Source organism: Mobula birostris, chromosome 30 (assembly GCF_030028105.1).
Source record: "Mobula birostris isolate sMobBir1 chromosome 30, sMobBir1.hap1, whole genome shotgun sequence".
NCBI classification, from domain to species: domain Eukaryota; kingdom Metazoa; phylum Chordata; class Chondrichthyes; order Myliobatiformes; family Myliobatidae; genus Mobula; species Mobula birostris.
The window spans coordinates 1,982,673-2,004,240 of record NC_092399.1 but is presented as its reverse complement, the minus strand read 5'-3'; the positions used below and the strand labels follow the sequence as shown (position 1 = coordinate 2,004,240).

At 40.2% G+C, this 21,568-nt stretch overlaps 1 long non-coding RNA gene across 1 annotated transcript in view; it reads right to left on the bottom strand.

Moving 5' to 3' along the window:
• The window catches only part of LOC140190511 (uncharacterized), an 87,699-nt gene that overhangs the window by 23,980 nt on the left and 42,151 nt on the right, over window positions 1-21,568 (bottom strand). Inside the window, exon 2 of the long non-coding RNA XR_011883621.1 lies at window positions 9,487-9,593. This is a non-coding gene — a long non-coding RNA (uncharacterized lncRNA). The remainder of the gene's footprint in view (window positions 1-9,486; window positions 9,594-21,568) is intronic.

Below are 21,568 nucleotides of genomic sequence, written 5' to 3'. Positions count from 1 at the left end.
AGCTTAAAATAATAGCTCCTCTGGAAAAACACTTATTTGCCCTGTTAATCCACCAAATACAAGATTTCTCGAAAATATCTAAACTGGTAAGAGGGGCAAGAATGGGGAAAAGGAATGGAGGTAAAAAAAAAGCATCACTGCAGAGCCTGTGGATGAGGGGCTGCAACGAGCGGCTCTCCTACGCAAACACATGGTAGCAAGGCTGAGGCTGGACCTCGTTCAGGCAAAGCGGCAAACTTAGTAAAAATTCTGGAAGAGATACTGGAATTCCAAAAAGACATAAAACAGCAACTAAATGATATCAAGTCAGAGCTCACCAACGTTAATCGAAAAATAGCGGTGGCTAAGACACGAATTGAAAAGGTGGAAGATTGCATTCAAAATGTGGAACAAATATTACGTAAGATGATTAAAATGTTAAGTCAACAGGAAAATAAGCTACTCGACCAAGAAGGAAGGTCACGACGTAAGAATATTAGGATATATAATGTTCCCGAAGGAGCAGAAGGGTTGTCTACGGTGGAGTTTGTAGAAAAGTTACTATGGAATACACTGGAGATTCCCTCGACTATGGAACTTGAAATTGAGAGAGCACACCGCGCGCTCGCCCCGAGGCCTTCTGGAGACAGGGAAGATAAGCCACGCTCAATAGTAATCAGATTCCTTCGGTACAAATCCAAAGCAGAGATTCCACGCAAGGCTTGGGGAAAGAAGAAGGAATTTTTGAAAGGGAAATTAATATATTTTGACTAAGATTACCCCCCAACGGTCCTGCAGAAACGTAAGGAATATTCTGAAGCGAAGCGAGTATTAAAGCAAAGAAAGATTAGATACCAGACTCTGTACCCTGCTAAGCTGCGAGTATTTTATGAAGACAGGACGCAGCTGCATCAGACAGTGGAAGAGGCGGCTGCAAACGTGAAGGGCAGAGGATTGCCCATCAGCGTGTTCAAACCGAGGGAAAGTCTGGCTGAGCAGCTATCCCACTCTGCTTGGGAAATACTGAGCGAATCGAGAAAGCAAGGGATGGGAGGAGGCCAAGAGAAGAATATCTGGAAGAGACTGTGAGTTTTCAGAAGACAGCCCTCACCCCTCCAGAAGAGCCATAAGGTCTGACTAATTTCAAAAGTGTTGATAAGGTAAACAGAAGCAAAAATAGATGGTGAATACTTATCTCAAGAAACACATATTACAATGTGGTTTTTATATTACTCAATTATTTTATTTTTTATTCATTCATTCACTCCTTTTTCCCCATCTAAGTGAGAATATATACATGGGAGGAATACACAGGGAAGTCTTTTCTGTGTAATGGACACAGATTTTTTTTCATTTAATTTTATGGGTACTGCAGTGGGGGCCCTCAACTCACAGGTAGGAGAGGCTATCCCATATGGTTAGACGTTTCCTCTAGCTCAGCTCAGGGTCATCTACTAGAGACCCCAGCCTTGGAATCACACCTTCATTACCTTTTCTCTCATTCCCATTTCTTGATTCTTATTTGTTCAGGGAGTAGTTCGATTAAGTTTTATTCTGCTAATTTCAATGATATACTGACAGATAAACACACATGGCTAAGGACAAGTAAGATTCATTTCTTTTAATGTCAATGGGCTGTTAAAGCCAATCAACCGCAGTAAAATTCTATCCAAAGTGAAGAGAGCACAAGCCCATGTAGTACATTTACAGGAAACTCACTTAAGTGATAATGAGCATGGAAAATTAAAGAGAATGGGCTTCACTAATTTGTTTTTCTCCTCATATAAATCAGGACATAGGAGAGGAGTTACTATTCTCATCTCAAGCAAGCTAAATTTTGAAAAAGTATTCGAAATAGGAGATAAGGAGGGCAGGTATATTCTGGTAAGGGGGAGTATAGATGGAAATTCAGTTACTCCATTGTAGTGGTCGCCAACCCGGTCGATCTTTGAGACTTTCCCAGAAGATCCCGAAAAAGAATGAAAAATAAATAAATACACAAATACTGTTGTAATGTGAGCATTATAAAAATAAGTAATACTAATTAGGATAATTGTAATATAGCAATACTGCCGCTACTGGAAGCTGTTTGTAAAGAGAGATTTTTTCCGGGTTGCGGGGTTTGAGTTTCGTTCTTTCTGCCCACTGCACATGTGTATAGCTCCTCCGCCATGCACCCTGGTAGGAAAGACCGGAAGTAAAACCTCGCAACCCGGAAGCAACCTGTCTTTACAAACAGCTTTCCGTAGCCACGTAGCTACGGAATTGCTATATTACCATTATCCTAATTTGTATTAACTTATCTTTATAATGTTCACATTACAACACTTCTCCCCCTTTAAATTCCAACATTCCCCAAATGTAAGTAACTGAGAAACAAAAAACAGTGGTGTCATTATCTTGCGTACCTCTGAAACTTCTGCTAGTATCTCAGTAACAGCTTACCAATACAAAACACCTGAAAAACGTGGCAGGTTCGACATTCAGTCTAACAAAGGAAACTGTCCATTCAAATATTCATCTGTCAGGAGGTTTGCGAGGGCGCTGTGCTGCAACAGATGAAAATTATGAAATCGAAGTACAGGAGCTGTTTTACTGACAGACACTTCACAGACTGTCTCAGACTGGCTGTCTGTAGTTATGAGCCAAATTTCAGGGAACTAGCAGAAAGTATTCAGCCCAGTCATCACACTGAGTGCAACAGTCAATTTTTATTCATTTAATTTTTCATGTTGAAATAAAATTAAATAATGAAACATAGAATTAAAGGTGTTGTAATGTGAGCATTATAAAAATAAGTAATACTAATTAAGATAATGTTAATATAGCAATACTCCAGCTACTGAAAGCTGTTTGTAAAGAGAGATTGTTTCCAGGTTGCAGGATTTTACTTCTGGTCTTTTCTGCCCAGTGCGCATGCATGTGACTAAACAATTTAGTAGGTCGATCTTGCCTTTCACTAAGGCCGAGGTAGGGGATCTTGGCCTTAAAAAGGTTGGCAACCACTACTCTATTGAATATATATGCACCCCCAGGAAGTGATATTAGTTTCTTCCAGAAAATTACTAATATTATGGTAACGGAAACAGAAGGTCTTTTGATAAGTGGAGGAGATTTAAATTTACAATTACAACCAAAGTTAGACTCTTCCAATAGAAAAAACTATGAAACAAAATCCTTACATAGGGTCGCAAACACGAGGAAATCTACAAATGCTGGAAATTCAAGCAACCCACACAAAATGCTAGCGGAATGCAGCAGGCCAGGCAGCATCTATAAGAAGAAGTACAGTTGACATTTTGGGCCGAGACCCTTCGTCCTGATGAATGGTCTCGGTCCAAAATGTCGACTGTACTTCTTCCTATAGATGCTGCCTGGCCTGCTGCATTCCGCTAGCATTTTGTGTGGGTTCCTTACATAACATTTTTGAGGATGTTGGTCAAATTGATATATGGAGGGACCTTTTCCCTGATGGAAGGGATTACGCTCATTATTCTGCACCCCCCCCCCCATTCTGTATATACAAGAATAGACTATTTCATAACATTTGGAAAAGATAAAGACAAAATAAACACCTGTGGAATTGGGACAATAGATGTAAGTGACCATGCACCTGTATATTTATCTGTTGATTTTGACCTACAACCAAAGAATACTATTTGGAAACTAAATTCCAAATAGGAATAGTGAAGAGGAATAAGGAACCTTGGTTCTCAAGGGATATTGCAACTCTGATAAAGAAGAAGAGGGAGTTGTATGACATGTATAGGAAGCAGAGAGTAAATAAGGTGCTTGAGGAGTATAAAAAGTGCAAGAAAATACTTAAGAAAGAAATCAGGAGGGCTAAAAGAAGATATGAGGTTGCCTTGGCAGTCAAAGTGAAGGATAATCCAAAGAGCTTTATGCAGGTAAATTAAGAGCAAAAGGATTGTAAGGGATAAAATTGGTCCTCTTGAAGATCAGGGTGGTCGGCTATGTGCGGAACCAAAGGAAATGGGGGAGATCTTAAATAGGTTTTTTGCGTCTGTATTTACTAAGGAAACTGGCATGAAGTCTATGGAATTAAGGGAAACAAGTAGTGAGATCATGGAAACTGTCCTTGCTGTCTTGAGGAAAATTAAAGTGGATAAATCCCCGGGACCTGACAGGGTGTTCCCTCAGACCTTGAAGGAGACTAATGTTGAAATTGCAGGGGCCCTGGCAGAAATATTTAAAATGTCGCTGTCTACAGGTGAGGTGCCTGAGGATTGGAGAGTGGCTCATGTTGTTCCATTGTTTAAAAAAGGATCGAAAGTAATCCGGGAAATTATAGGCCAGTAAATTTAACGTCGGTAGTAGGTAAGTTATTGGAGGGAGTACTAAGAGACAGAATCTACAAGCATTTGGATAGACAGGGGCTTATTAGGGAGAGTCAACGTGGTTTTGTGGCGTGGTAGGTCATGTTTGACCAATCTATTGGATATTTTTGAGGAGCTTACCAGGAAAGTGGATGAAGGGAAGGCAGTGGATATTGTCTACATGGACTTCAGTAAGGCCTTTGACAAGGTCCCGCATGGGAGGTTAGTTAGGAAAATTCATTTGCTAGGTATACATGGAGAGGTGGTAAATTGGATTAGACATTGGCTCAACGGAAGAAGCCAAAGAGTGGTAGTAGAGAATTGCTTCTCCGAGTAGAGGCCTGTGACTAGTGGTGTGCCACAGGAATCAGTGCTGGGTCCATTGTTATTTGTCATCTATATCAATGATCTGGATGATAATGTGGTAAATTGGATCAGCAAATTTGCTGATAATACAAAGATTGGAGGTGTAGTGGACAGTGAGGAAGGTTTTCAGAGCCTGCAGAGGGACTTGGACCAGCTGGAAAAATGGGCTAAAAAATGGCAGATGGAGTTTAATACAGACAAGTGTGAGGTATTGCATGTTGGAAGGACAAACCAAGGTAGAACATTCAGAGTTAATGGTAAGGCACTGAGGAGTGCAGTGGAACAGAGGGATCTGGGAATACAGATACAAAAATCCCTAAAAGTGACGTCACAGGTAGATAGGGTCGTAAAGAGGGCTTTTGGTACATTGGCCTTTATTAATCAAAGTATTGAGTATAAGAGCTGGAATGTTATGATGAGGTTGTATAAGGCATTGGTGAAGCCGAATCTGGAGTATTGTGTTCAGTTTTGGTCACCAAATTACAGGAAGGATATAAATAAGGTTGAAAGAGTGCAGAGAAGGTTTACAAGGATGTTGCCGGGACTTGAGAAACTCAGTTACAGAGAAGGGCTGAATAGGTTGGGACTTTATTCCCTGGAGCGTAGAAGAATGAGGGGAGATTTGATAGAGGTATATAAAATTATGATGGGTATAGATAGAGTGAATGCAAGCAGGCTTTTTCCACTGAGGCAAGGGGAGAAAAAAACCAGAGGACATGGGTTAAGGGTGAGGGGGGAAAAGTTTAAAGGGAACATTAGAGGGGGCTTCTTCACACAGAGAGTGGTGGGAGTATGGAATGAGCTGGCAGACGAGGTGGTAAATGCGGGTTCTTTTTTAACATTTAAGAATAAATTGGACAGATACATGGATGGGAAGTGTATGGAGGGATATGGTCCGTGTGCAGGTCAGTGGGACTAGGCAGAAAATGGTTCGGCACAGCCAAGAAGGGCCAAAGGTCTGTTTCTGTGCTGAAGTTTCTATGGTTCTATGGTTCTATGGTTCTATGGTTCAAGTCTACTCAATCAACCCTATTTTAAGGAACAAATTAAAAAAGAAATTGGTCATAACTTAGAATTCAATGATAATGGAGAGGTTTCACCTCCCATTCTATGGGATACTCTGAAGGCTGTCTTAAGAGAGAAAATTATGGCGATATCCTTATATAAGAAAAAAATAAGGAATAAAGCATTAGAGGAATTACAAAATAAGCTGAAGGAACTAGAAAAAAAGCACGTTGAGTTTGGCACAGGATACATTAGAGGAAATTTTAAAAATTAGGAATGAAATAAATAGTTTGGCTACACAAGAAATCAGGAAAAATCTAATGTTTCTGAAACAGAGACACTATGAAAATGGATCTAAATCTATGAAAATACTGGCATGGAAACTGAAAAAAAAGATAGCAGAAAATACAATTTATAGAATTAGGGATCCAAGAACAAATGTGATAAAAAAAAAATAAGCTAAGCGAAATTCAAGAAGGTTTTGAAGTGTTTTACAAAACTCTATATTCCAAAGTTCCAGGGGGAAGCATAACCCAAATTGACACCTTCCTGAATTCTATAGAGTTACCCACTTTAAGCAAAGAACAAAATAGAACGATGACTGCTGACATAACTGAAGCTGAACAAAAAATTGCAATTAGTAGGCTTAAATTAAGCAAGTCACCAGGATCAGATGGATATACGGCAGAGTGGTATAAAGAATTTTAAAATGAGTTAAATCCTGTTTTACTCCCCACACTGAACTGGGCTCTAAAAAAGGCGCAAAAGCCACCCAGCTGGAAGGAGGCGATAATCTCAGCTATACCGAAAGAAGGCAAGGATAAAATGGAATGTGGATCACTTTGACCAATATCTGTTCTTAATGTAAACTATAGATTACTTACCTCCAACATGGCCGAACGATTAGAAGAGTTTCTACCCATACTGATACATAAGGATTATACAGGTATTATACAACAATGCCAAACACAAGACAATATACGAAGGACACTTCACATTATGGATCATATACAAAAAAATAAAATTGAAGCAATAGTGATAAATATGGACGCTGAAAAGGCATTTGATTTGGTTAATTGGAATTTTCTTTACAGAGTTTTACATAGATTTGGTTCACATGACACAATTATTAAAACTATACAGGCACTATATGACAATTCTACTGCTAGGATTAAAATCAATGGATATTTATCAAATAGTTTTACATTAGAAATGGGCACGAGACAGGGTTGTGCATGGTCACTGCTACTCTTCACATTATATCTGGAACCAGCAGCTCAATACATCAGACAAAATGAAGATATCAGGAGAATTACTATTAAAGGGACAGAGCATAAATTGGCCTGTTAGGCAAATGACTTTTTGATCTATCTAGGGCAACCAACATACTCTTTACCTAAATTGATGCAATCCTTTGATCAATATGGTCAATTATCAGGATACAAGATCAACATAGATAAAAACCAATTACTTTCGTATAACTATAGCCCAGCAAGAGAAATTGAAAGTAGATATCCTTGGGCATGGCAAACAGAGACTTTCAAATATTTGGGCATCATTATGCCAAAAGGTTTGGCAAAATTATCAGAATGCAACTATCCACCTATATATAAAAAAAGTTAAGGAAGATATAACAAGATGGAAGCTAATTCCTTTTTTTGTCTCAGTTCAAGGATTGAATCCATTAAAATGAATATATTGCCAAGACTATTATATCTCTTTCAGACCCTACCAATATAAAACAAAATCAATTCAATGAATGGAACAAAATGTTATCAAGATATATATGGCAAGGTAAAAGGTTTGTCTCAAAACTTTGCAATTAGACAAGGAAAAGGGGGGATGGGGCCTACCTTCTCTTCGAGATTATTATTTTGCAGCACAGATGAGAGCTGTGATATGCTGGTGCAACCCATCATATGACGCTCAATGGAAAAACATTGAGGAGAGGATACTTTCCATCCCCATACAGGCAATTTTGGCTGATAACAACCTACAAAGTTATATAAATACTATTGATAACCCATGGGTGAAATAGACTCTCAACATATGGAAAACTATTATAAAAGAATATAAACTAGAGGGAGATATTGCAATTCTTAAGTGTGCATATGACTCGGATTTTACGCTGAATAAACTGGATGCTAGATTTAAGGACTGGACAGCTAAAGGAATAACAGTTCTTTGCAATATAATAAAAGAAGGAATACTGTTCAGTTTTGAAATGCTTAACAAGAAATACCTATTAGAAAAACAAGACTTTTATCAATATTTGCAGATGCGACAGTATGTTCATAGGAGGGTTAAAAATGTAACTAACGCAAGTACATTTTTGATAGAGCTATTTAGAATGGACAATAATATAGAGGTATCATTGGAAGTGTACCAATTCACAGAAATGGAGGGAGTTTGGATGGAAAAACTTGGTAAGATATTTTATTACACCCTCTCAGAGATCCCATTATGATAGTAACCTCCCTGTTTGCTGGAGAAATTGTGGAAATCAAAATGCTAACCATTATCATATTTTCTGGGAATGCCCCGTTATCAAATACTACTGGAGTGGGATACACAATGCCCTACAAGACATCTTTAAATGTGAAATACCCTTAGAAAGTAAGACCATATAGTTTGGGTATATCCCTCAAGAACGGTTGAAAAGAGATAAATATTTAATGAATATACTACTGGTGGCTGGTAAAAAGACTCTTACCAGGAAATGGTTATCACAGGAGAGCCCAACTTTAAACACATGGATGGAAATTACAATGGACATTTACAAAATGGAGAAGATAACAGCATCTGTTAATCATAAGTTGGAACAATTTGATTCATATTGGGAAAGGTGGTTTAACTACATAACATCTCATAGGCCTGAATTTATTCTCACAGATCAATGAATATGTTGTAAAAAAAAAATCACAGTTTTAAGGTGCTTGGAAGCAGGTACAGAGGAGATGTCAGGGTAGGTTTTTTACGCAGAGAGAGGTGAGTGCGTGGAATGGGCTGCCGGCGATTGTGGTGGAGGCGGAAATGATAGAGCCTTTTAAGAGACTCCTGGATACATACATGGAGCTGAGAAAAATTGAGGGTTATAGGTAACCCTAGGTAATTTCTAAAGTAGGTACATGTTCGGCACAGCATTGTGGGCCGAAGGGCCTGTATTGTGCTGTAGGTTTTCTATGTCTCTATGTTTCTAGAACTCATTAAAAAACAGTGCATCAAAGTATCCTGTATAAATGAAACCACTAACAAGCTAAATAAGTGGGTTATTATGTGAAACAATGTACTTAAAATAAATCACAGTAATATATAGTAAATTTGGGTTTCATAAGAGGTGAAAACCACAATCATCTCCATTCTAGTGAAAATTTGTGCTGTGTTTATGTGCAGTCTTAATAAGAAATTGTACAGAAAATAAAGAGAAACATGGGGAAAGCTCCTTTCCTCCAAGATCAATCTTTCACTGTGTTTTCTAGCAAATAAAATGCAAAGCTCAAAAGGAATACTCTTCACATAAAACTATTGTCACAATTAAACTATTGTCTTTTGCTGCAAGTCTCCTCTGAGCTATCATGACAGAAGTGAGAGGGCAGTACTGAGAAAGATACAACCTGTAGATACAATCTGGATCACTAGCAGAGAAGCCTACTCCACTAACTGTCTACATGCATACTTTGTCTCATTGGACTTAAAGATTCCTGTGGAGTTGAGTTGTCAACTCTGGTTGATGTATTCCTGGAGATTTTCTTGCATGATTCCCTATCTCTAACAACCTGGCATATTTAATGACCCTTACCTTTACCTTTTATCCCCCAATATCTGTTGAAGTTTTCGGAGTCATCATTTTGAAGGTGGTGGATGAGCGATTAGCTCACTGGACAGAACTCGGTGAATTTGATTCTGCTGGTTTAATCATAAACATGGATAATTGAGCAAATTGGGCAAGTATTAGAAAGTCTCCGGTCAATGTAAAATCAGTTAAAAAAGCAAAGCAATTAGATTACAACTATGCAGAAGTAAAGGATCAATTCACGTTCATTATCAAATACAAAATGTTACACAAAGTCAGTACAACATACATCTCAGTTTCATTCATCTGATTAACTTTCATTTGAGCTACTGATGTAAAGAAATCTGATTTCAGTGCAAATGAGTCAACTACCTATTCATGTAGTTCTATATTGGAGCTGCCAAACTCATTACCATTACAAGAACTAATGGAGACATTGAGTGAATACTTACACAGTGCATTTATTTTCCCAGGGCAAAAGAGGTTTAAAAATGATTATTTACACAAACATGTATACAAACAAAAGGAGGCATTCTGTACCAAAAACAGATGCAAACAATCATAGAATATATATTGATAGGGTCAATAAAATCCTAAATCAACCTCATCATTGTAATCTGGAGTTAGGGATATGCAGACAGGGACAGAGTGATCAGCAACACTGGGGCTCCACAGGGGACTGTCTTGTCTCCCTTTCTCTTCACCATTTACACCTCGGACTTCAACTACTGCACAGAGCCTTGTCACCTTCAGAAGTTTTCTGAGGACTCTGCCATAGTTGGATGCATCAGCAAGGGAGATGAGGCTGAGTGCAGGGCTACAGTAGGAAACTGTCACATGGTGTGAGCAGAATTACCTGTAGCTTAATGTGAAAAAGATTAAGGAGCAGGTGGTAGACCTGAGGAGAGCTAAGGTACCGGTGACCCCTGTTTCCATCCGGGGGGTCAGTGTGGACATGATGGAGGATTACAAATACCTGGGGATACGAATTGACAATAAACTGGACTGGTCAAAGAACACTGAGGCTGTCTACAAGAAGGGTCAGAGCCGTCTCTATTTCCTGAGGAGACTGAGGTCCTTTAACATCTTCCGGACGATGCTGAGGATGTTCTACGAGTCTGTGGTGGCCAGTGCTATCATGTTTGCTGTTGTGTGCTGGGGCAGCAGGCTGAGGGTAGCAGACACCAACAGAATCAACAAACTCATTCGTAAAGCCAGTGATGTTGTGGGGATGGAACTGGACTCTCTGACGGTGGTGTCTGAAAAGAGGATGCTGTCTAAGTTGCATGCCATCTTGGACAATGTCTCCCATCCACTACATAATGTACTGGTTAGGCACAGGAGTACATTCAGCCAGAGACTCATTCCACTGAGATGCAACACAGAGCGTCATAGGAAGTCATTCCTGCCTGTGGCCATCAAACTTTACAACTCCTCCCTTGGAGGCTCAGACACCCTGAGCCAATAGGCTGGTCCTGGATTTATTTCCTGGCATAATTTACATATTACTATTTAATTATTTATGATTTTATTACTATTTAATTATTTATGGTGCAACTGTAACGAAAACCAATTTCCCTCGGGATCAATAAAGTATGACTATGACTATAGTGAGAATCCAGTAACCACTTATGTATAGGACTGACTGTGACACCATTTATGATAGCATATTTAATTCAGGGGCATTTTTCTGGCAAGATCTCGCCATTCATACCAATAATGACCTGGTCAAAGTGATATATCTATTCTGAGAATGGAAAAATTTAATTTGGTTTATCAAGTGTCTGGTAACTTCTCAACTGGTCATGAGAAGGCGGCATAGGGTCAAAGGCTTGGGACTGGGCTTGTAAAACAACCAATGACAGAAAGATGGGAGGAGAGGCTTCAGAATGGGCCATGTCCTGAAAATTTCAGAAAGATGTCAGTTGTGACTGACAAAAACTGAGCGTGTAGGAAGCTGTAAATGGAAAACATGAAAGGTTTTATTCGCAACAAACCGTCAGGAGGGTCCAGAAGATTCCAAGTAAATCTCACTCTCCTGACTTCATGTTTTATACTCTTCAATACCAGGATAACCTACATAATTAACTACAGTTCCAGTGGCTCTAATCACCTACTTAAATTTAGCATTTTGATATAGCCAGGTAGATTAACAGAATTGCATATTAACAAAGGTATCACATCCCAACTAGCAGGGACACTTTAAATATTCAACACTAGTGTCTGTCCCAAAGCTTTTGAGTACAGACTGCCGACACCCAAGATCTACCCCTTTAGTAACAGTGCTGAAAGATGGCTCCATGAGTTAAAACTGGCAGAAGGTTAAGTGACAAAGCAGATCCCCTTTAACAATGTGGGAATATCAGGAATATTGATGAAGGGCCTCAGCCCAAACATCTACAGTTTATTCCTCTCCGTAGGTGCTGCCTGAGCTACTGGATTCCTCCAGCGTTTTGTGTGTGTTGTTCTGGATTTGCAGAATTCCTTGTGCTTAACATTCATCTGTTGTCTTCCCCATTTACTTTCAATGGGACTGAAAGCCAAGTGTCTATTGCATTTTAAACTGTGCATATTTTATTTCCTGGTGGTTCCATCGAAGTTCTGATCTGCAGTGACACTCAGACTGTGGTACTTTTTACGACAAATGAGTTCTTGTTTCTGGAGCTCACTGGCCAAACATTTTTCGACGTTCTCCAAGCATAGCTTGGAAGATGGCGCCTCTGGGGTGCGGCCCTGTGGAAGACCGATTCCAGCCCAGTGTTGCCAACAGAGGCATTGAGCAAGGAGCACCATGATTTCACTGCGGTGGATGTATGGACAGAGGTCTCTGTAGTCGAGCAGTCATACTCTCTCTTTTCCTCTCGATGGTGGGATAATTACTCCCAATTCTCGAGTCAGAGAATCTTGGAATAAAAAGTAACGCAGCGGACCCTAACAGTGTCTGTCATTCTCCCCTTTCACCATGAAAATGGGTGAGATCTCTCTGTCCCTTTTAGTGAGAGTGAGAGCCTGTGGCATGTTGAACTGTCAGGTAAACAATAGTTTTTTCGTTGACTGCTGATCATGGGTGCTTTGCTGTCACTTGGTGGGTGGTGGGTGCGGAGGTTTTTTGCTTAAACGGGTGAGGGGACGAGAGGGGAGGTTGATACATTGATGCTTGATTATGTGGGGGGAGGAGAGGGAAATTTGGGGTTCTAATGTTTTTCTGTCATTCATTCTTTTGGGGTTCTGTTTTTCATGGATTTCTGTGAAGACAAGTATTTCAGGTTGTATACTGTATACTTACTCTGACAATAAATGGGACTAGTTGAACCATTTGAAGACTAGCTCTCATTTTAGTTAATAATTATGCTTTCCATAATTCCATAAATCAAGAATGGTCCTTAACAATGTCCATCCAGTCTTTATACTCAGCAGCCATTTTATTAAGTACCACCTGTTGTAACCCATGGTTATTTGAGCTACTGTCTCCTTCCTGTCAGCTTAAACCAGCTTGGATTTCTCCTCTGACCTCGCTCATTAACAAGGCATTCTGGCCCACAGAACTGCTGCTCACTGGGTGTTTCTTTGTTTTTTTGCACCATCTGTAAACTCTAGAACAGGGTTTCTCAAACTGGGGTCCACAGACACCTCAGTTAATGGTATTGGTCTATGGCATAAGAAAAGTTGGGTACCCCACTCTACAGACTGCTGTGCATGGAAATCCCAGGAGATCAGCCGTTTCTGAGACACTCAAACCATCCCGTCTGGCACAAACAATCATTCCATGGTCAAAGTCACTTAGATCACATTTTTCCCCACTTTGATGTTTGGCCTGAACAACATCTGAACCTCTTGACCGTGTCTGCACACTTTTATGCATTGAGTTACTGCCACATGGTTGTCGGATTAGAAATTTGCATTAACAAATGGGTGTACAGGTGTACCTAATAAACTGGACTATGAGTGCAGATTGGATGATACTAGCTACAAGTAGAGGCTGGACAAACGTGGATTGTTTGTTTCCCTCTTGAGCGACCTGTGAGAGAGATATAAAATTATGAGAGGCAGAGATAGAGAGGAGTCAGTGTCCAGGGTGAAAATATCAATATTACTGAGCATTGATTTAAGGCCAGAGGGAGGAAGTTCAAAAGAGATTTGTGACGACATGCAAAATGCTGGAGGATTTACTCAAAGGAGATTTTGAGGCAAGCTTTGCAAAGAGTGATAGGAGGTACAAACAGATATGATAGCAACATTGAAGAGGCATTTTATACAGACAAATGAACAGACTTGGAATAGACAGAAAGACACTATGTGCAAAAGTTTATCTGGCATCATAGTTAGCTAATGCAGTTAGACCTGCAAATGTTGTACATTTCTCTGTTTCTTATTGATAGCTCCAACAAATCATCTGCACTACAATTGGTCTTGTTGGGGTGTTGGAAAAGGGACAGTATTTTCAGGCAATAAGGATGGCATGTAAATTAGACAGAGGACAAAAGTCAGGAAAAAGAAAGAGAACTAAAGTGATGTTCTTGCTCAGTCCTGATGAAGGGTCTCAGTCCAAAACATTGACTGCTTGTTCATTTCCATAGATGTTGCCCGACTTGCTGAGTTTCTCTAGCATTTTTTATGTGTTGCATTGAATTTCCAGCATCTGAAGAATTTATCTTGTTAAAGTGATGTTACATAACCACCCCTTGAAAAAGGCGATTTGTTTCAGTAACGATCCAAAAACCAGCAGGGACTCGCTTATCTACGGCGTTCAGCCATTCAATGGCATCAACATGAGCGACAATATAAACAGATGTGGAGATTAGATAAATGAATTTGGAGCTGACATTCAATCAACACGGAAATGTGAAAGTGCCTCAGACTCTATGTTTCGTCAAAAGGACTTCCTGTGGGGTTGGAGTAAACAATATTACCTATTGGATCATCAATGATGGATTAAAGGCTTCTATCATTTTCTTTTCAGCATAGAATCCAATCCATCTCAACAATCCATTTCCTAGCATAAATAACTTCAACTTTTGCATGGGTAGACATCGTCTTTGTGTTGGCCATTCTTAAAAGCAATGCAGTAGCTCTTTCTGAATTCTTAAGAAACTCTTTAGGAAGAACATTGACAAATCCTTAAGAACAGAGCAAGCTGCAGATATAGGTAATTAACAAGATAATTATCTCATCCAGACCACTTTCAATGAACTATTCACATCCTATCATGACCCAAAACCATTACAACCAATTCTATACTTTCCGTCACTATTGTAAAGTTGGAAACACAGAAGCCAATTTGAACAAAATGAGTTCTTACAAAATATTGCAGTCTTGGTGAAGGGTCTCAGCCTGAAAGATCGACTGTTTACTCTTTTCCGTGGATGCTGCCTGGTCGAAGTTCATAGAAACATAGGAAACCTACAGCACAATACAGGCCTTTCAGCATACAATACTGTGCCAAACATGTACTTACTTTAGCAATTACTTAGGATTACCCATTGCCCTCTATTTTTCTAAGCTCCATGTGTGGGTGACGGACTAGTGCAGCTGATTTTGGCCATTAAAGGCACTAAATAAAGTCAGGTTGCCAGTCCCTTACACCATCTCAAGTGGATCCTCCTTTCAACTCCATTCCAGTTCAAAGGAATTTGTCTCTATCCTTTCCCCGTTCCCTTTTTTCTTCCTTATACCTTCAGAGATTGATTCTATTGTTAAATTTCTCTCTGCTCCTCCCACCCCATCAATTACTTTAATAAATAAGAATTAAACTAGCTGCAAAGATTAATAACTCTTTGTACTGTTTCCTCTGTATTTCCGATTTGATATCTTAGTGCAAATGTCATATGCTGATCTTGTCAACCATTAGCCTCTTCAATCAGAAAAAGGTTTAATGTAGAAACATAGAAACATAGAAACCCTACAGCACGATACAGGCCCTTCAGTCCACAATGCTGTGCAGAACATGCCCTTACTTTAGAAATTACCTAGGGTTACCCATAGCTCTCTATTTTTCTAAGCTCCATGTACCTATCCAGGAGTCTCTTAAAAGATCCTATCGTATCCGCCTCCACCACTGTCACCGGCAACCCATTCCATGCATTCACCACTCTCTGCGTAAAAATTTACCCCTGACATCTCATCTGTACCTACTTCCAAGCACCTTAAAACTGTGCCCTCTCATGCTAGCTTTTTCAGCCCTGGGGAAAACCTTCTGACTGTCCACACGATCAATGCCTCAGTTCCTCTAGCAGTTTGTGTATGTTGTCTTACAAAATGTTTTCAGTGAGGTTTATAGATTGAGCACTTTTTCAAGTGAATTTCTCTATGTGTTGCCTGTAGAAAATATGGAAAGTGAATAGCCTTTCTGTCTGAGTCACCTTGTGTACAGACACTGCCTTGCTTATTGTCATTTTATGTATATAGGATTAATCTATGTACGTAAGCTATCTTACGTATTTATATTTACTGTGTTTTTATTATGTTCTTTATCTTGTTCTATGATGTTCTACGAGTCTGTGGTGGCCAGTGCTATCGTGCTTGCTGTTGTGTGCTGGGGCAGCAGGCTGAGGGTAGCAGACACCAACAGAGTCAACAAACTCATTCGTAAAGCCAGTGATGTTGTGGGGATGGAACTGGACTCTCTGACGGTGGTGTCTGAAAAGAGGATGCTGTCCAAGTTGCATGCCATCTTGGACAATGTCTCCCATCCACTACATAATGTACTGGGTGGGCACAGGAGTACATTCAGCCAGAGACTCATTCCACCGAGATGCAACACAGAGCGTCATAGGAAGTCATTCCTGCCTGTGGCCATCAAACTTTACAACTCCTCCCTTGGAGGGTCAGACACCCTGAGCCAATAGGCTGGTCCTGGACTTATTTCCATCTGGCATAATTTACATATTATAATTTAATTATTTATGGTTTTATATTGCTATATTTATACTCTATTCTTGGTTGGTGCAACTGTAATGAAACCCAATTTCCCTCGGGATCAATAAAGTATGTCTATCTATCTATCTATCTATTTATTGTGCATTTTTTGTGCTGCATCAGATCCGAAGTAACAATTATTTTGTTCTCCTTTACACTTGTGTACAGGGAATGACATAAAATAATCTTGAATGTTGACTTGCAGAAAGACTTCTTCTGAGATACTTATCAGTACTGGCCTGATAGATGCTTGGGATTCCTCAGTGATCCCTGCAGCTCCTCATGCTGATGAGGCATTAAATCAACTTCCTGGCTTTTAAGAAGCTCATTCGGTAGATCTCTTTTGTCAGATTCCATGGAGTTACGACAATATCCTGTCTCATTTCCTGCGATTTATGGAAGTCTATAGCATGAACCAAATCTATTGGCAAGCTGACAGCAGAGGCACAGCTAGGATCAGAAATTATTGACAATCAAGAACTAAATTCTAATAGCTCCTTATCCTGTACACACACAACTAATAGTTGCTAGTTTAATACAACAATGCCCCTCATTACTGATGCAGACTGCATCTGAAGAAGAGTACAGGCAGGGTAGGATATGCCGCATCCAGTAAATAAAGTCAGATTATGGAGTCATAGAACAATGCAGCACAGAAATAGATCCATTCCACGCCAAACTGATATTTTGCCTAGTCCCATAAACCTGCACCTGGAGCTCAGCCTTCCATTCCCCTCCTATCACTGTAATTAACCAATTTCTCTTAAATGTTGAAATCAAACCTGCGTCCACCACCTCTGCTGGTAACTTGTTCAACACTCTCCTCATCCTCTGAGTGAAGAAGTTCCCCATCACTTTTCATCCTTAACCTATCACCTCTGGTTGTAGTCCCACTTAACCTCAGAGGAAAAAAGCCTGTTTGTATGTACTGTATCTATACCCCTCATAATTTTGTATATCACTATCAAATCTCCTCTCATTCCCTTATGCCCCAGGGAATAATATCCTAGCCTATTCAACCATTAGATTAGATTAGATTATGAGGACACTCAGTCCTCGTTTATTGTCATTTAGAAATGCATGCATTAAAAAATGATACAATGTTCTTCTGGTATGATATCACAGAAACACAAGACAGACCAAGACTAAAACTGACAAAACCCACATAATTATAACATATAGTTACAACAGTACAAAGCAATACCATAATTTGATAAGAGCAGACCATGGGCACTGTAAAAAAAGTCTCAAAGTCCCGATAGCCCCAACATCTCACGCAGACAGCAGAAGGAAGAAACTCTCCCTGCCATAATCTTCCAGCGCCGCAAACTTGCCGATGCAGCATCCTGGAAGGACCCGACCATAGTCCGACTCTGAGTCCGTCCAAAAACTTCGAACTTCCGACCAGCCCTCCGACACGGAGCACCAAGCACCATCTCTGCCGGGTGCTTCAATCCCAGCCCAGGCCGCCGAGCAACAGGCAAAGCCAAGGATTCGGCGCCTTCCCCTCTGGAGATTTCAGATCACACAGTAGCAGCAGCAGCAAAGCAGGCATTTCAGAAGTTTCACAGATGTTCCTCCGTGCTCTCACATCCATCTTCATCAAACAGCATTTCTATGCAAACAGTCAGCAGCAACAATATAATAAGAGTTCTTTGAACCAAACTCACAAAAAACTACAGCCTCCCCTCTATGGACTCTGTCTATAATTCTCACTGCCCCAGTAGAGCAGCCAGCATAATCAAAGGCCCTACCTACCCTGTACATTCTCTCTCCTCCTCTCGCCCATTGGGAAGAAGATGCAAGAGTCTGAAAGCTCAAGGATGGCTTCCATCTCACAACTATCAGATTCTTGAACAGACCTCTTGTACAATAACTTGGGCCCTTAACCTCACAATCTACCTTGCTATGAACTTTTACCCTATTGCTCACCTGCACTGCAATCTTTCTGTAGCTTTTACACTTCATTCTGCATTGTTACTGTTTTACTTTATTCTAGCTCAATGCACTGTGTAATGACTTGATCTAATTAAACAGCACACAAGGCAAGCTTTTCACTGTGACAACAATAAACCAATACCAATGCATGAGCTTGGTAGCTTTTCAAATATGACATTTCACACTTTTCTTACAACAATAGAAGGACGTGATGATATTCAGCGGCACTCAGGATAGTCCCCAACCACTTGGTACGGCAACTGCTCTGCATGTGACCGTAAAAAAACTGCAGAGAGTTGTGGACACGAGGAAATCTGCAGATGCTGGAATTTCAAGCAACACACACAAAAAATTGCTGGTGAACGCAGCAGGCCAGGCAGCATCTATAGGAAGAAGTATAGTCGACATTTCAGGCCGAGACCCTTCATCAGGACGTTGTGGACACAGCTCAGCACATCACGAGAACCAACCTCTCCTCTACAGACTCTGTCTATACTTCTCACTGCCTCAGCAAAGGAGCCAGCATATTCAAAGACCCCACTCAACCCCTCTCAATGGGCAGAAGATGCAAAAACCTGAAAGCATGTACCACCAGGCCTAAGGACAACTCCTGATGAAGGGTCTTGGTCCAAAACACCACTGTTTATTGATTTCCATAGATGCTGCCTGACCTGCTGAATTCCTTCAGCATTTTGTGTGTGTTGCTTTCAAACCCACTGTTATTAGACCCTTGGATGGACTTCTGATATGATAAGATGGACACTTGACCTCAATCTACTTTGTTATGATCTTGCACTTTTAATTGTCGTACATTTTATTCTGCATTGTTATTGCTTTACCTCATTCTACCTCAGTGCACTGTGCAATGATCTGATCTGTATGAAGACAAGTTTTACAGTGTATCCTGGTAGCTGTGCCAGTAATAAACCAATACCTCTCAATGAATGAAGGGGTGCTATTTATTTATCTAACTAACTGTTCGTTTGTTTATTTATTTATTTGTTTGTTTGCTTATTTATTTATTTAGTGGTACAACGTGGAGTGGGCCCTTACAGCTCTTTGAGCCACACCACCCAGCAATCGCCGCCAAAACCCCAACCTAATCACAGGACAATTTAAAATCACTGATTCACCTACCCTGTACATCTTTAGACTGTGAGAGAAAACCAGACAGCCCAAAGAAAGCCCTCACATTCCACAGAGACCCCTTACAACATGGCACCAGGACTGAACGCCGAAATCCGGAGGCCTGAGATAGAACAGCATCGCACTAACCACTATGGTACCATGGTGCCCAAAATAATCATTAAATCCCACAAATGGAGGATGGTGCAAATGAAGTATGTAAATTTTATCACAGACCCTCAGAGTGATTCTGTGGCCAAACATGAATAACAGGGAATTACTCAATCAACTCTATTCTGATCATGTTCAGTCTATACACCTCTGTCCCTTTGTTCCCGAATTAAGCACCCAAGAAAAATGCTATGAGAAATGATTTCCTTCATTCATTTATAGGCAATTCCACGGCTGGGAGAGAAAGATTCCTGTTTCAGTTCTACCATCAGACCAGGAAATGACTCACGTGACATCCCAAAGATGAAGAAGTATTCTAAAGGGAGGATGAGTCAACCGAGGCTGACAAGGGAAGTTAAAGACAGCAAAAAAGTAAAAGGGAGGGCATATAATATAACAAAATTTAGAGAGAAGTTAGAGGGTTGGAAAACTTTTGAAAACCAACAGAAGACAACTAAAAAACCATAAGGAGAGAATAAATGAAATATGAAGGTAAACTTTCCAATAATATAAAAAGGATACTAACAATTTTTAAGGAGTAAAGGAGAGTTGAGAGTGGATATCGAATCAATGGAAATGACACTGAAGAGGTAGTAACGTGGGACAAAGAAATGGCTGACAAACTTAATAAATATTTTGTGTCAGTCTTCACTGTGGAAGACACTAGCAGTATGCTGGAAATTCAAGAATGTCAGGGGAGAGAAGTGAGTGTCATTACTATTACTAAGGAGAAAGTGCTTGGGCATCTGAAAGACCTGAAAGTAGATAAGTCACCTGGACTAGATGGACTACAGCCAAGGGGTAGCTGAAGAGATTGTAGAGGCATTAGTAATGATCTTTTAAGAAACACTATATTCTGAGATGGTTCTGGAGCACTGGAAAATTGCAAATGTTACTTCACTCTTTAAGAAAGGAGAGAGGCAAAAGAAAGGAAATTATAGGACAGTTAGCCTGACTTCTGTGGATGGGAAGACATTGGAGTCCATTTTTAAGAATGAGGTTTCGGGGTATTTGGAGGCACATAATAAAATAGACCAGTGTCAGCATGGTTTCCGTAAGGGGAAATCTTGCCTGATAAATCTTTTGGAATTGTTTGAGGAAGTAACAGGCCATATAGACAAAGGAGAGTCAGTGAATGTTGCTTACTTGGAGTTTCAGAAGACCTTTGATAAGCTGCCATGCATAAGGCTGCTTAGCAAGATAAGAAGCCATGGTATTACAGGAAAGATACTAGCATTGGCTGACTGGCAGGACACAAAGAATGGGAATAAAAGGATCCTATTCCGATCGGCTGCCAGTGACTAGTGATGTTCCACAGGCGATGGTATTGGGACTGCTTCTTTCCACCTTATATGTCAATGATTTGGATAACAGAACTGATGGCTTTGTGGCACGTTTGTGAATGATACGAAGATTGGTGGAGGGGAAGGTTGTGTTGAGAAAGCAGGGAGTCTGCAGAAGGACAGACTGGGAGAATGAGCAAAAAAGTGGTAGATGGAATATAGTGTAGGGAAGTGTGTGGTCATGCACTTTGGTGGAAGAATAAAAAATGTTTAAAGTACATTTTTATCAAAGCATGTATACATCATACAACCTTGAGATTTTTTAACAGGAATCTATGAGACAAAGAAACCCTAAAGAACCCATATATATAAATGATTGCTACAAGAGGACACAGGTTTAAGGTGCTGGGGAGTAGGTACAGTAAGTAAGTTTTTTATGCATAGAGTGGTGAGTGCATGAAATGGGCTGCCGACAACAGTGGTGGAGGCGGATACGATAGGGTCTTTTAAGAGACTTTTGGATAGGTACATGGAGCTTAGAAAAATAGAGGGCTTCGGGTAAGCCTAGTAATTTCTAAGGTAGGGACATGTTCAGCACTACTTTGTGGGCCGAAGGGCCTGTATTGTGCTGTAGGTTTTCTATGTTTCTATGTTTC